This window comes from Sciurus carolinensis, chromosome 10 (assembly GCF_902686445.1).
Source record: "Sciurus carolinensis chromosome 10, mSciCar1.2, whole genome shotgun sequence".
NCBI lineage: Eukaryota > Metazoa > Chordata > Mammalia > Rodentia > Sciuridae > Sciurus > Sciurus carolinensis.
In genome coordinates, this window is record NC_062222.1 from 78,403,399 (window position 1) to 78,415,812 (window position 12,414).

The 12,414-nt window shown below is 43.2% G+C and overlaps 1 pseudogene; it reads left to right on the forward strand.

Annotated features, from left to right (window-relative positions):
• The first annotated feature begins 8,489 nt into the window (after nucleotides 1-8,489).
• On the forward strand, nucleotides 8,490-10,315 carry LOC124994242 (zinc finger protein 10-like; annotated as a pseudogene).
• Nucleotides 10,316-12,414: the final 2,099 nt, after the last annotated feature.

Consider the following 12,414-nt stretch of genomic DNA (forward strand, 5'->3'; position numbering starts at 1 on the left):
TGACAGCACAGGAGTTAATGCAATTGACCATGACTCCATTCAGCTAATTTGTGTTGCCTATGTTTACCTATTTTATATGAAGCTATGTCCTTAGTTTCATTTCTGGATGAGAGATGCACAAATAATGGTAACTTAACATTTCTCATTTTCTGTTAGTCCAATATTGTAAAACATTGTTTTCAAATCACTGCTTTCTCTATACCAACTACATTGATAAACTTAATTATGAGCAGGATAACTGAGTTTATGTCATTTACTTTTTCCATAGTCTTTCCAGCTTTCTTTTAAAAGTTATTGTATGTATATGCCCTTCCTTCCTGAGTATTTTAGTCTAAAAAGTTTACTGTTTAATTCCTCAGACTAGCAATTTGGCTTGAACTCTGCAATGATAGAGAAAAACTACTTTAATATAAGCATCCCTAAGTGATGTTTTGTTAGAATGTTAACCTTTTGAGAGTTTTTTTGCCCCAAATGATGGAAAATCCAAACTGGCTTACATTAAAAGAATTGACTCACAAATTAAAAGGTTGTAAGTGATTAGTCTGAGAGGCTCACTTTCACCAAGAACTGGATTTCTTTCCTGTCTCTTCTAATTCTCAAGGTCCACACTGGGGCTCTGTACCATCATCAGGATGGGAAATTATAGGCTCTCCATTATACCAAGGGATCTACACCTCATCTTACGAATGTTTCTTTCAAAAGCTCTTTTGGAAAGAAGTCCAGCTGTATTTTCTTGGCTTTTAGTGGCACACCCTTTCTAACATTCTCATCCCTGAACTAGTCCCTATGGCCATGGGTATGTGGATAGGGAAATGGGATGTCAGCCAGACCACAGCTGGTAATGAGCAAGGGAGAAGACAAGGGAATGGATAATTTACCCAAAAGAAGTCAAGAGTACTTTGACTAGGTGGTGATAAAGGCTGAGAGAACATCTACAAGTATCTTCCAAACGACTGAAGCCCAGTACAAGATGGCTTAGCCTTATGGGACTAGGAAATACTGCCCTCCTGAGGATTTGCCACCCCTGAAATCTCAGGTCTAGCTTCCTCTTTAGTTTTTACCCCAAGATCTGTCAATTGGGCCTACTTGGTCATGGTCGAGAGGACTACAAAAGTTATATTTAGCACTCTATTGGTCTTATCCAATGAGGTTTGGCTTTTTGATTTGAGATGACTGGTCATGGTAACTTAAGCAACAGCTCCATTTGCAGAGAAGGAAATTGGGAGTATAATCTGATAATTACTGAGGTTAGTATCATCCTGCATAATGTTCCTACAAAAAAGGAGCCACCCTTTACTAGACCTGATTTATCCAAGGGATAGTGATTGCATTGCACTTTCAATGTTTCCCAACTAGACATCAGGCCACTTGATCAGTTTTTTTTTTTTTAATTCTTTAAATCTAATTTTAACTGCTGTGATTTTTTAAAATGCTGTAACAGTTTTACATTTTTAAACAGACTATTTTGATTCATTGTATATAAATAAGGTACATCTTTGTTTCTATGGTTGTATACCATGTAGATTCATACCATTCATGTAATCATGTGCACATAGGGTAATGTCTCATTCCACCATCTTTCATACCCCTGCCCCCTCCCCCACTTTCATTTCCCTCTAAAGTTCCTCCATTCTCTTACTTCCCACCCCCCCACCCCCATTATATCATCATCCACTTATCAGGTAAACATTAGGCCTTAGGTTTTTTGGACATTGGCTTATTTCATTTTTTTTTTTAAAAGGAGACCTGCTGAGTTTAAACCTGTAACACATGGAGCTCAGACGTATAGAAATTACTACAATTACCCATTGGTTAGTATAACTGGGATTAGGAATTTTAACAAGCAAACTACCTTCACTCCAGAGGATCCAAAAGCTAGCAATGTCAGAATCTATATACTGCCTCAGATGTAATCAAGTTTAAGCCCTCCTTGGATGGGCCTGTAATCAATGTTCAGGCTTCTTCTAGATAGAGCTCTGGTAGTCAAAGCTCCACTCATCCTGCCTTAGGCAGTGTAATTGATGGGCACAGATTTTGAGCCTTGGCAGACATACTAAGTGTTAATAGTTTGGATCTGGAATGTCCCACAGACTCTTGTATTAAATGCCTGGTCCCCAGCTGGTAGTGCTATTGAGAGGTAGTGGACCCTTTAGGGCATAGTGGGAGGCAGTGGGTCACCAGGGGAACGTTCAGGAAAGGTACATCTTTCCCCTTTCACACTGTCCTGCCCACTCTGCTTCCCAACTATAATGAACTTTGTTCTGCTAGGCATTTCTTCCACAATGTTCTGCCTCAGTTCAGGCCCAAAGTAATGAAGCTAACCTACAAAAGTGATGGAGAAGTGGGTTCATTGCTATGACTATTCCTGATCATGTAGTTTAGAAGTCTTTGGGAACTTGTTTGTGGGAGAAATTTTGAAAAGGTATGTGGATGCAGCTTAGAGAATAGAATGTTGTAAATGGTTTGATAGATAATTCTGATCTAATTTCCCAAAGACCAAAATATTGATAGGAATTCACATGGTAAAAATTGTACTCAAGGATTTCAGATGGAAATGTGGACTCAATTGGGAATCGGAGAAGTCATCTATGCTATCTATATTCTAGCAAAAAAAATTTTGGCATATACCCTCAGACTGTGAGGTTGAGTTTAAAAGTGAAGGACTAACCTGGTGCATAGAAATCAAGTCAGCACAACATTTAAGGTGGTGACATATTGCTGGCAGATTTAGCCAGATTTACAGTGAAAGTTGAGCTAAGAAGACTTGCAAAACTTGAAATTTGGCCAAAAAGAAGTTCGTGTAGAATTAGGGCCATAGAGAATGTGGTTATTGAAGAGCTTAGTGTCATTAAAAAGCAACCAAGCACTTTGCACCAGGATAATAGGAAATATGCCTTGAAAGCATCTCAGTGTTGGCCAGTCCCCACCCATCTCACTGCCCTTGTGAAAGTATAACTTGTTTCCAAGACTAAGAATACCCAGGAGCCCTGTTTGCATAGGAAACCTAGGAAGTTATTTCCCCAGAAATCATTTCACCATTTTTCATCTAGGCACACAGGCCACTGTAGCCATGGTCCAAGTCAGTACCGACTCACTAGCAGAAGACTTTAGTATCATTCACATGGTACTTTGGCAGGCATACAAAATTCAAGTGTTCTGAGGTCATGGAGACTTCCAACCAGATTTCAAAGTAAAACTTGGGAAGCCAGGCAATATGTGGCAGGGTTGAAATCCCTGCGGGCAGCTACTGAGGGTAACACATGAAGCTGCAAGAGTGAAGTAAAAGTTGCAGTGGAGATACCAGGAAGTTAGTGAGGCCAGGAACATGAAGTATCTGCCAAGGAAAACCAAAAGCAGCAAGCAGAACCCAAGAGAAACCACGTGGGCTTCAATGGGAAAACCATAAATGTGAGATTGTCTAAAAACCCTTTGGGGCTCACATCTTGCCACCACATGCCCCAGATGCTGCATGTGGAGCTATAGGATTTAATGTTTGCCCTGTTGGGTTTGTCTTGCTTTGGTTCCATCCCTTCTTAAACCCCATTCTCCTTTTGAAATGGGAATATTTACCATGTGCTTGTCCTGCCATTGTATGTATGTTCAAGTACTTAGGGTTTTACAGGGGTTCAAAACTAATCTGCCTTGAGTCACAGGAGGCTTGCAGTCAGACTTCTGAGCAATGTTTTAACTGTTGAGATTTGGGGGACTCAGATGGACTAAATGCTTTTGTACTATGAGATGGACAAGAGCCTTTGGGAACCAGGGGAGGAATGTATTACAAAATTGCCTGTATTGAAGACTTGGTGCCCAGTTGGTGGTGCTAGTGGGAGGTGGAAACTAGAAGGTGAGGACTAGATAAAGATGAGTCATTGGTGGGGGAGATGGGAGTAGGTATCTTGTCCCAGCCCCTTTCTTTATTTCCTATTCTTTCCTGCCATAAGGTAAGAATCTTTACTCTGCCATGATGTTCTGTACTACCTCAGGCTCAAAGCAACAGAGCTAACCAATCATGGACTAAAATCTCAAACTAAGCCACAATATCTTTCCTCCTTTGATTCAGCTATTTTCTTCAGTGCAATGAAGATCTGAGTAACACTAAGGCAAGCTCATCTGGAAGACATAGTAACTGTCAATCACCTTTGTGTCAATCCCTTTTAAAGTTCCAAACATGCACCACTATCAAGTGGGGTTCATCCCTGCGATGCAAGGATGGTTTAACATCCATAAATCAATATACGTAATCCATCATGTCAATAGACTTAAGGTAAGAATCAGTTATTTAAATTGATGCAGAAAAAGCATTTGACAAAATAGAACACCTTCATGCTCAAAACACTAGAAAAAATAGGGATAGTAGGAACATACCTGAACATTGTAAAGGCTATTTATACTAAGCCCACAGCCAACATTCTTAGAGAAAAACTGAAAGCATTCCCTTTAAAAACAGGAACAAGACAGGGATGCCTTCTTTCACCACTTCTATTCAACATTGTCCTTGAAATACTAGCCAGAGCAATTAGACTAAAGAAATTAAAGGGATATGAAAAGGAAAAGAGAAGAGGAACTTAAGTCATCACTATTTGCTGATAACATGATTCTCTATTTAGAGGATCCAAAAAACTCCCAGAAAACTTCTAGACCTCAATGAATTTGGCAAAATAGCAGGTTATAAAATCAACACAAATAGATCTAAAGCTTTTTTTTTTTTTTTACATAAGGGATGAAACATCTGAAAGGAAAATGAGGAAAACAACTCCATTCTCAGTAGCCTCAAAAAAGATAAAATGCTTGGGAATCAATCTAACCAAAGAGATAAAAGATCTCTACAATGAGAACTACAAAACATTGAAGTTGAGGAAGACCACATTTCCTTCAGTGCAATGAAGATGGAAAGATCTCCCATGTTCTTGGATAGGCAGAATTAAAGTGGCCATACTTCCAAATTTAACAATTCCCGTTAAAATCCCTATGACATTTCTCATAGAACCAGAAAAAGCAATCATGAAATTCATCTGCAAGAACTAAAGACAGAATAGGCAAAGCAATCCTGGGCAGGAAGAGTGATGGAGGAGGTATCACTATACCAGACCTTAAACTCTACTATAGAGCAATAGTAACAAAAAGAGCAAGGTACTGGCAAAGTAGACAGGTAGATTAATAGTACAGAATAGAAGACACAGACATACCCACATAAGTACAGTAACCTCATACTAGACAAGGGTGCCAAAAACTTACAATGGAGAAAACAGCCTGTTCAACAAATGATGCTGGGAAAACTGGAAATCCATATGCAGTAAAATGAAACTAAACCCCTATCTCTCACCCTGTACAAAACTCACTCAAAATGCATCAAGGATCTAGGAATTAGACCTGAGACCCTTCACCTAACAGAAGAAAAAGTAGGCCTGAATCTCCATGTTGGCTTAGGACCAGACTTCCTTAACAAGCCCCCCGTAGCACAAGAATAAAGGCAAGAATCAATAAATGGGATATATCAAACTAAAGTTTTTCTTCTCAGCACAGGAAACAATGTGAAAAGAGCCTACAGAGTGGGAGAAAATCTTTTCCACACACTTCAGACAGTACTCATCTCTAAAAAGTTCTATAAAGAACTTAAACTTTACACCCAAAATACAAAGAACCCAATCAATAAATGGGCTAAGGAAATGGGCAGACACTTCAAAGATATACAGGTGATCAACAAATATATTAAGTGCTCATCACCTCTAGTAATTAGAGAAATGCAAATTAAAACCACCTTAAGATTCTTCTAACTATAACTAGAATAGCTATCAAAAACACAAGCAATAAGTGTTGGCGTGGATATGGGGAAAAAGGCACACTCATACATTGCTGATGGAGTTGCAAATTGGTTCAGCCACTCTGGAAAGCAGTAGGGAGGTTCCTCAAAGCTTGGAATGGACCCACCTTTTGACCCAGTTATCCCACTCCTCAAGTTTATACCCGAAGGACTTAAAGTTGGCATACTACAGTAACACAGCCACATCAATGTTCATAGCAGCTCAGTTCACAATAGCTAGATTGTGGAATTAACCTAGATGCCCTTCAATTGATGAATGGATAAAGAAACTGGCATATACGCACAATGGGATATTACTCAGCCATAAAGAATAAAATTATGGCATCTGCTGGTAAATGGATGAAGTTGGAAAATATCATGCTAAGTGAAATAAGCCAATCCCAAAAAACCAAAGGCCGAACGTTTTCTCTGGTAAGTGCATGACAACATAACGATGTGGGGTAGCAGAGGGAAGAGATGAAGCAACTTTGGATGGTGTAGAGAAAAAGGGGTGGGGGGGTAGGAATGGAAGAACAGAATGAAACAGACAGTATTACCCTACACATATATATACACACACGTATGATTACATGAACTGTTAATATATGTTGTGTATAACCACAGAAGTGAAAGTTGTACCCCATTTCTGTACAATCAAAATGGTCTAAAAAATATTTTAAAAAGTTCCAAACATGCTTTGCATAATATACCTATCATCTGAGTCTTCAAAGCTATACTCCTTTCTTCTCTGCTTTGTGGGATGAAGACTCTCCTGCAGCCCCCCACCCACTCTCTCAAGCATCTACTCATATGGTCTGCCAGTTTTCCCCATTTTCCTTCCACTGAACTGAGAAATGCAGAGTGCCTTAACCATTCTGCCGTGTCCAGATTTTTACCTCCTACAGTTTGTACTTTCCCAGGCAATGATCTACTTGTTTAGACTGTTGCTCAAACCGTTGAAAGATCAACCATAAAGAAGTTAGACTCACCTCCAGTCAACTTCCTGAAATCATAAACTCAACTATTCCCTCTTTGGGGACATATGTAAGTCAATCACCACTTTTCTTGCTGCCCATCATGAGGATCACCATAGCACAATCTTCCAAGTTCTTTGGACTAATCACTAATCATTTAATACCTAACTCTTGGGAATCCCAACCGCTTCTATCTTATAATGACTTAGAGCAGTTCCTTGAATGAGCTTACAAGCCACCACTTTAGGGGAAATTCCATGTGTGGGACTGGAATACAGAAATAAAATCCTGTCTGGTGTTTACGTATCATAGGATCCAGCCCAACCCAAGATCTTACTAATTTTTCCCTGACCTTTGCTCAAGGCTCTAGTGCCCAGGAAATCTCTTATTCCTCCCCTAAACCTCCAGTTTGGGGTTGCTGCCTAGTGGAGTTTCATCCAGTTCTAAATTCAAGTTTCTGTCTAATACCAAATATAATCCCAGTAGAACTAGCTCAGAAGTCCATACTTTGGTGCAAAGGAGAAACATCTATATTATAGTGTTGAATCTAGAAATTATTTGAGAAGCCATGAGATTTATCACATTTATTTAATGTGATAAATATGCCAGAAAGTTCATTTCATGCCCTGTTCCAAAACTGGTAGATCCCTGACTATGCCACAGGGTTGTTCATAGTTTAAAATCAGGGACAGGATTAAATACAAGGGCTGATAATTAGCAGAACCTTATGTAGAAATAAAGGTAGTCTCTCATAGTCAAGAATTCTTCATATTCCTACCCATTTCCTAGTCCCAAGGAACATTCTTTGTACCCTGGAAGGACAGCATAGTGTTATACTGAGTCTTCAGATTGTTGTCCACCTTGTACTTGTAAGAACTCTAATAACCAAGTATGTCATTGTACCACATCCAATCACCATGATATGGGATTCTCTAATCTACTTAGACTGCCTTCTCATGCAACTGTCATAAATTTCACGTATGCCTTCAAAACAGTTCGACTTTTCCCACAGAAGTTTGTCTTGCCCTTAGGTCCTCTGACAGAGCATAAGAACACCGAGTCTTATTGCGTCAGGGCAGAACATGCTCTGCCCAGAATCATTTAACTTCTGACTTGTAAGTTTAAAAAAAAACAAAAAACAAAAAAAAACACACCTTTAATTCTTCACATTCATTCTGTAACAGTGTGATTTACTATGGTACCTAATCTCTAATATGGTTGGAGAGGGCAGGCAAGTAATTTTCTGCCCATTAAAACAAGGATATTGGGGAAAAGGCCTCGCGGGGCGCTCTGGCGCTGTGGTCTACGCCGCCCCCACGGCCGCAGACGGCCGGCGTGGCCCTGGGCCAGCTGCCCGCGCCCGCTCGCTGGGCCTGGCAGTCACCGCCGCCTCCGGGCGGACCTCGCTCCCCACACACTAGGCGCCCTGGCGGAGGGCCGGGGCGGGGCAGGGCGCGGAGGCGCCCTCGGAAGAGCACGGTGCCGGGACGCACCACGTGACCAAATAAGATGGGCTCAAACTCTGGTGACCAGGAAAGGGGGACTGCTCCCTGCAAGCCAAGATTCATTATGCTACTGCAGCCAAAACAGAAGAGAAGTATTGCTGGACATCGGCAGGTAGGGTAAAGATGTCACAACAAGTGCGGCGAGAATTTACAGCTGTAGGACCCCCATTACCACCAACGTTGAAGAACATCTTCAGGAAGAAAGGAGGTGAGACCAAATGGAGATCTGGACCTGTACCTAGGAGTGCAGACCCTGCAGTGGTAAATAGGACTCCCCTGTTGCTCAGAAAAGTGTTGCTAAGAACAAGGAGGGCATGGAGGCTGCATTGCTGCCTGCCTGGTCCCAGACACTGGTGACCTTCAAGGATGTGCTTGTGGACTTCACAAGGGAGGAGTGGCAGCTGCTAGACGCAGCTCAGCAGGTCATGTACAAAGACGTGACACTGGAGAACTACAGGAACCTGGCGGCCCTGGGGCACCACCTTCCTAAACCAGAGGTGATTCTGCAGTTGGAGAAAGGGGAAGAGCCCTGGCTGGTGGAGAGGGCAGCTCACCAAGAGGCGCACCCAGATTTGGAGACTACAGTTGAAATTAAGTCGCCAGTTTCCAGTAAGAGTATTTCTAAAGATAAAAAATCCTTTGGCATTAAAGTGGAAGGAATGGCAAGGAATGATCTCTGGTATCTGTCACTAGAAGATGTGTGGAAACGTGAAGACCAATTGGGCAAATATCAGGAGAACCAAGAGACATTTTAGGCAAGTGGCCTTCACCCCAAAGAAAACCATTTCTCCAGGCAGGGTATGTGAGAGTGGTAAGTACGGGGGCAGCTGCCTCCTTCCTGCTCAGCTGGTGCTGAGAGTATTTCCACAAACCGGGCTCAGATGCCAGAAGCACGAAACATGACTTGGCATTTAGGGGGCATCAGGAGCACTGCACAGGTGGCAGTGGCCAGTGTGGCCAGACTTTCTGCAAAAGCATCCACCTGAGTTTGCGAGAACTCGGCCAGGGGGGGCGAGCTCTGCAAGTGCCCTGCTGGCAGCAACCCTTTGGCTCCTGGGGTGTCCCTCCGCGTGTCTCCAGGCTCTCGCAGGGAGAAGCCCTATCAGTGTAAGTAGTGTGGGAAATTCTTCAGCTGGCGCCCCAACCTGACCAGGCACCAGCTCATTCACACTGAAGAGAAGTCCTTTGAATGTAAGGAGTGTGGAAAGTCCTTCAGCCGGAGTTCCCACCTTATTGGGCATCAGAAGACTCACACTGGCGAGGAGCCCTATCAGTGTAAAGGGTGTGGAAAGTCCTTCAGCTGGTTCTCCCACCTGGTCACCCACCAGAGGACACACACTAGGGACAAACTGTACACATGTGGTCAGTGTGGGAAGTCCTTTGTCCACAGCTCCAGGTTCATTCGGCACCAGAGGACGCACACAGGAGAGAAGCCCTATGAGTGCCCTGAATGTGGGAAGGCCTTCCGACAGAGCACGCACCTCATCCTGCACCTGAGGACTCACGTCCGAGTGCGGCCCTACGAGTGCAGTGAGTGCGGCAAGTCCTACAGCCAGAGGTCCCACCTGGTGGTGCACCACCGGATCCACGCTGGACTCAAGCCTTTCGAGTGCAAGGACTGTGGGAAGTGTTTTGGTCGCAGCTCACACCTCTTCTCACATCAGAGGACACACACTGAAGAGAAGCCTTACAAATGTCACGACTGTGGAAAGTCCTTCAGCCAGAGCTCTGCCCTCATCGTGCACCAGAGGATCCACACTGGGGAGAAGCTCTACGAGTGCCGGTGTGGGAAGGCCTTCATCCGCAAGAACGACCTCATGAAGCACCAGAAGACCCATGCTGGAGAGGGGGCCTACAGGTGTTAGCGGTGCGGCCTCAGTCTCGGCCAGCACTCTCCGTTTGTCGTCCATCAGATAGCGTGTACCAGGGAGCAGTTCTTCACCTGGCCGTCGGTGTGGGACTGCGCTTGCAGGCAGCCCTACCCTTACTCGCATTCCAGACAAGGCATACTAGAGGAGCGTGTGCTGACGTGGTGACGGTAGGGCATCCTTCTCCAAGAGCAGTGACGGCATTTGCTTTGGAGAACACCTGGAGAGAAGCTGTACAAATGAATATGTGCAGAGCAGGTACAGTGGCCAGGCCCGTAATCCTGGCTACTCTGGATGCTGAGGCAGAAGGATTGCAAGTTCAAGACCAGCCTCAGCAACAGCATGACCCTGTCTCAAAATAAATAACTAAAAAGGGATGGGGTTGCAGCTCAGTGGTAGAGCACCTTAGGTTCAATACCTGGTACCACCAAAAAAAAAAAAAAAAAAAAAAAAAAAAAAAAAAAAAAAATTGGTCCTGGAGTAGGAAAAAGTCCACCAATTTCAGTACACAAGTTGACTTTTCTGGAGCATTGTCAACCAAACCCTAAGTGCTGGCCTAGGAGGAGCTGTGAGGGTAGTTGTTGGAGATGATCCAGCTTCATCATTGTCTTCTGAAAGAGAAGAGACGAGCAGGCCTGTGTAGGGAGGGTCTTTCTAGGAGAGCGGCCATACTGCTGCACTGAGCTGCAAGGATGCACTCCTATGGGCCAGGGTGCTGCTCACCACGTGCTGTCTCTGGACCCTCAGTGGTGCTCCCTAAGGTTGGTGTCTTGGCTGGGCCACATTTTGGTTAGCAGCCAGGAAAATGCCTCTCATGTCAAACAATAAAGAACATTTATACTACCAGTGATACTACCCATTTTAAAAAATATTTGCATGTGGGCAAAAATTGAATGGAAAGACAAGAAAAATATAAGTGAATGGGCAAGAAAAAAACTGATTCTTAGCTATGGGGATTGTGAACTTTGTAGTCTATTCAGTGTTGCTGAAATAATTGAGACATCTTAAAGTGTTGAGAAAGGACATCTAGTTTCTCCAATATCCAGGAAGCTTGAGGACCACCTGCTGGCCAAGGTTCCTATTAATTCTAACTTGTTTGGGACCATAGAGTTCCACTTTTTTGCAAAATGGTGCTGAAGGTTCCTAAGCATTTTAAAGTGCAGCAGTTTCTCTGGATGTGGAGACTTAGAGGAACGTTTGCATTTGGATACACAAGGGAGGGTTGCCGCTGGATCAGGATCAGGAACCTGGGCAATGTGCAGAGCACATGTGCCACCAGACAAACCCAGCACTGCCTGAGTCCCTAACCAGCTAGTGCTCTTGGGCATCTGCTTGGCTTCTCTGTGCCTGATATGCAGACAGCCTCCCAGCAAGCTGGAGATGAGGGTAGCACGCACCTTGGGTCATTGAGGTGAGAGTGTGTGTGGCAGCTTCAAAGAGTGCCTCACATGTGCCAAGCTCTTGTGACCATTACGTGATTGTTAATATCATTGCCCCACCAAATGTCACTTGTCACTTAGTTTACATGTGCTTGTTGCTTCCTCAGTTCTCACTTGCCTTCTGCTCATGCATGTTTTTCCCTTTTGCTTAAGTCAGAACTTACCTGTGAAGATCACTGACAATTAGTGGGCTTATGGTTTGATTCCTGAGGCTTAGTAAACAGCTTTTAGTATTGTATGCCAAATTGTTTTGCTGGTACAGAGGACTTCTAGGGAGAAGGACCCCAACCTTCAGATGCTCTGGTAAGTCCATGACCCAAAATAGATTCAGGAAGAGGATCTGTTTTAATTGTTTCATTGTATAAATGAATCTTGTGTGTGTAGTGTGAAAACTGTCAAAATCAAAGTGTAGTTATGTCAACCCTAACAAAATAAAGCCACGAGGTTGTGAAGAAAAAAAGAAGGATGTTAATCTCCTTTATGTTCACCTTGTTTCTTCTAGGGATACCCCAATTTGGTCTTACCATTGGGTAGAACCAAGACGGCAGCAATTCTTTAGTCAGCACCAGGAACATTATTTTTGTCTATTCATATTGGTCAACACATGAGTTCACTGGACCTCAAAGAAGCCCTTCAGCATTTAAGAAGGCTACCAAGTCACATAGTGTGTCTACAGCAACACTTAAACTTTTTTTAAAAAAAATATAACCCAAAGACCCAGTAGAACTGATCTTCAAGTAAAAGACCAAAAGCTATCGTTAGCATGTGAACACTGTCACTCCCATGAGCCTTTCCTTTGGAATTCCCTTGAGAACAAAGTTGAAGACT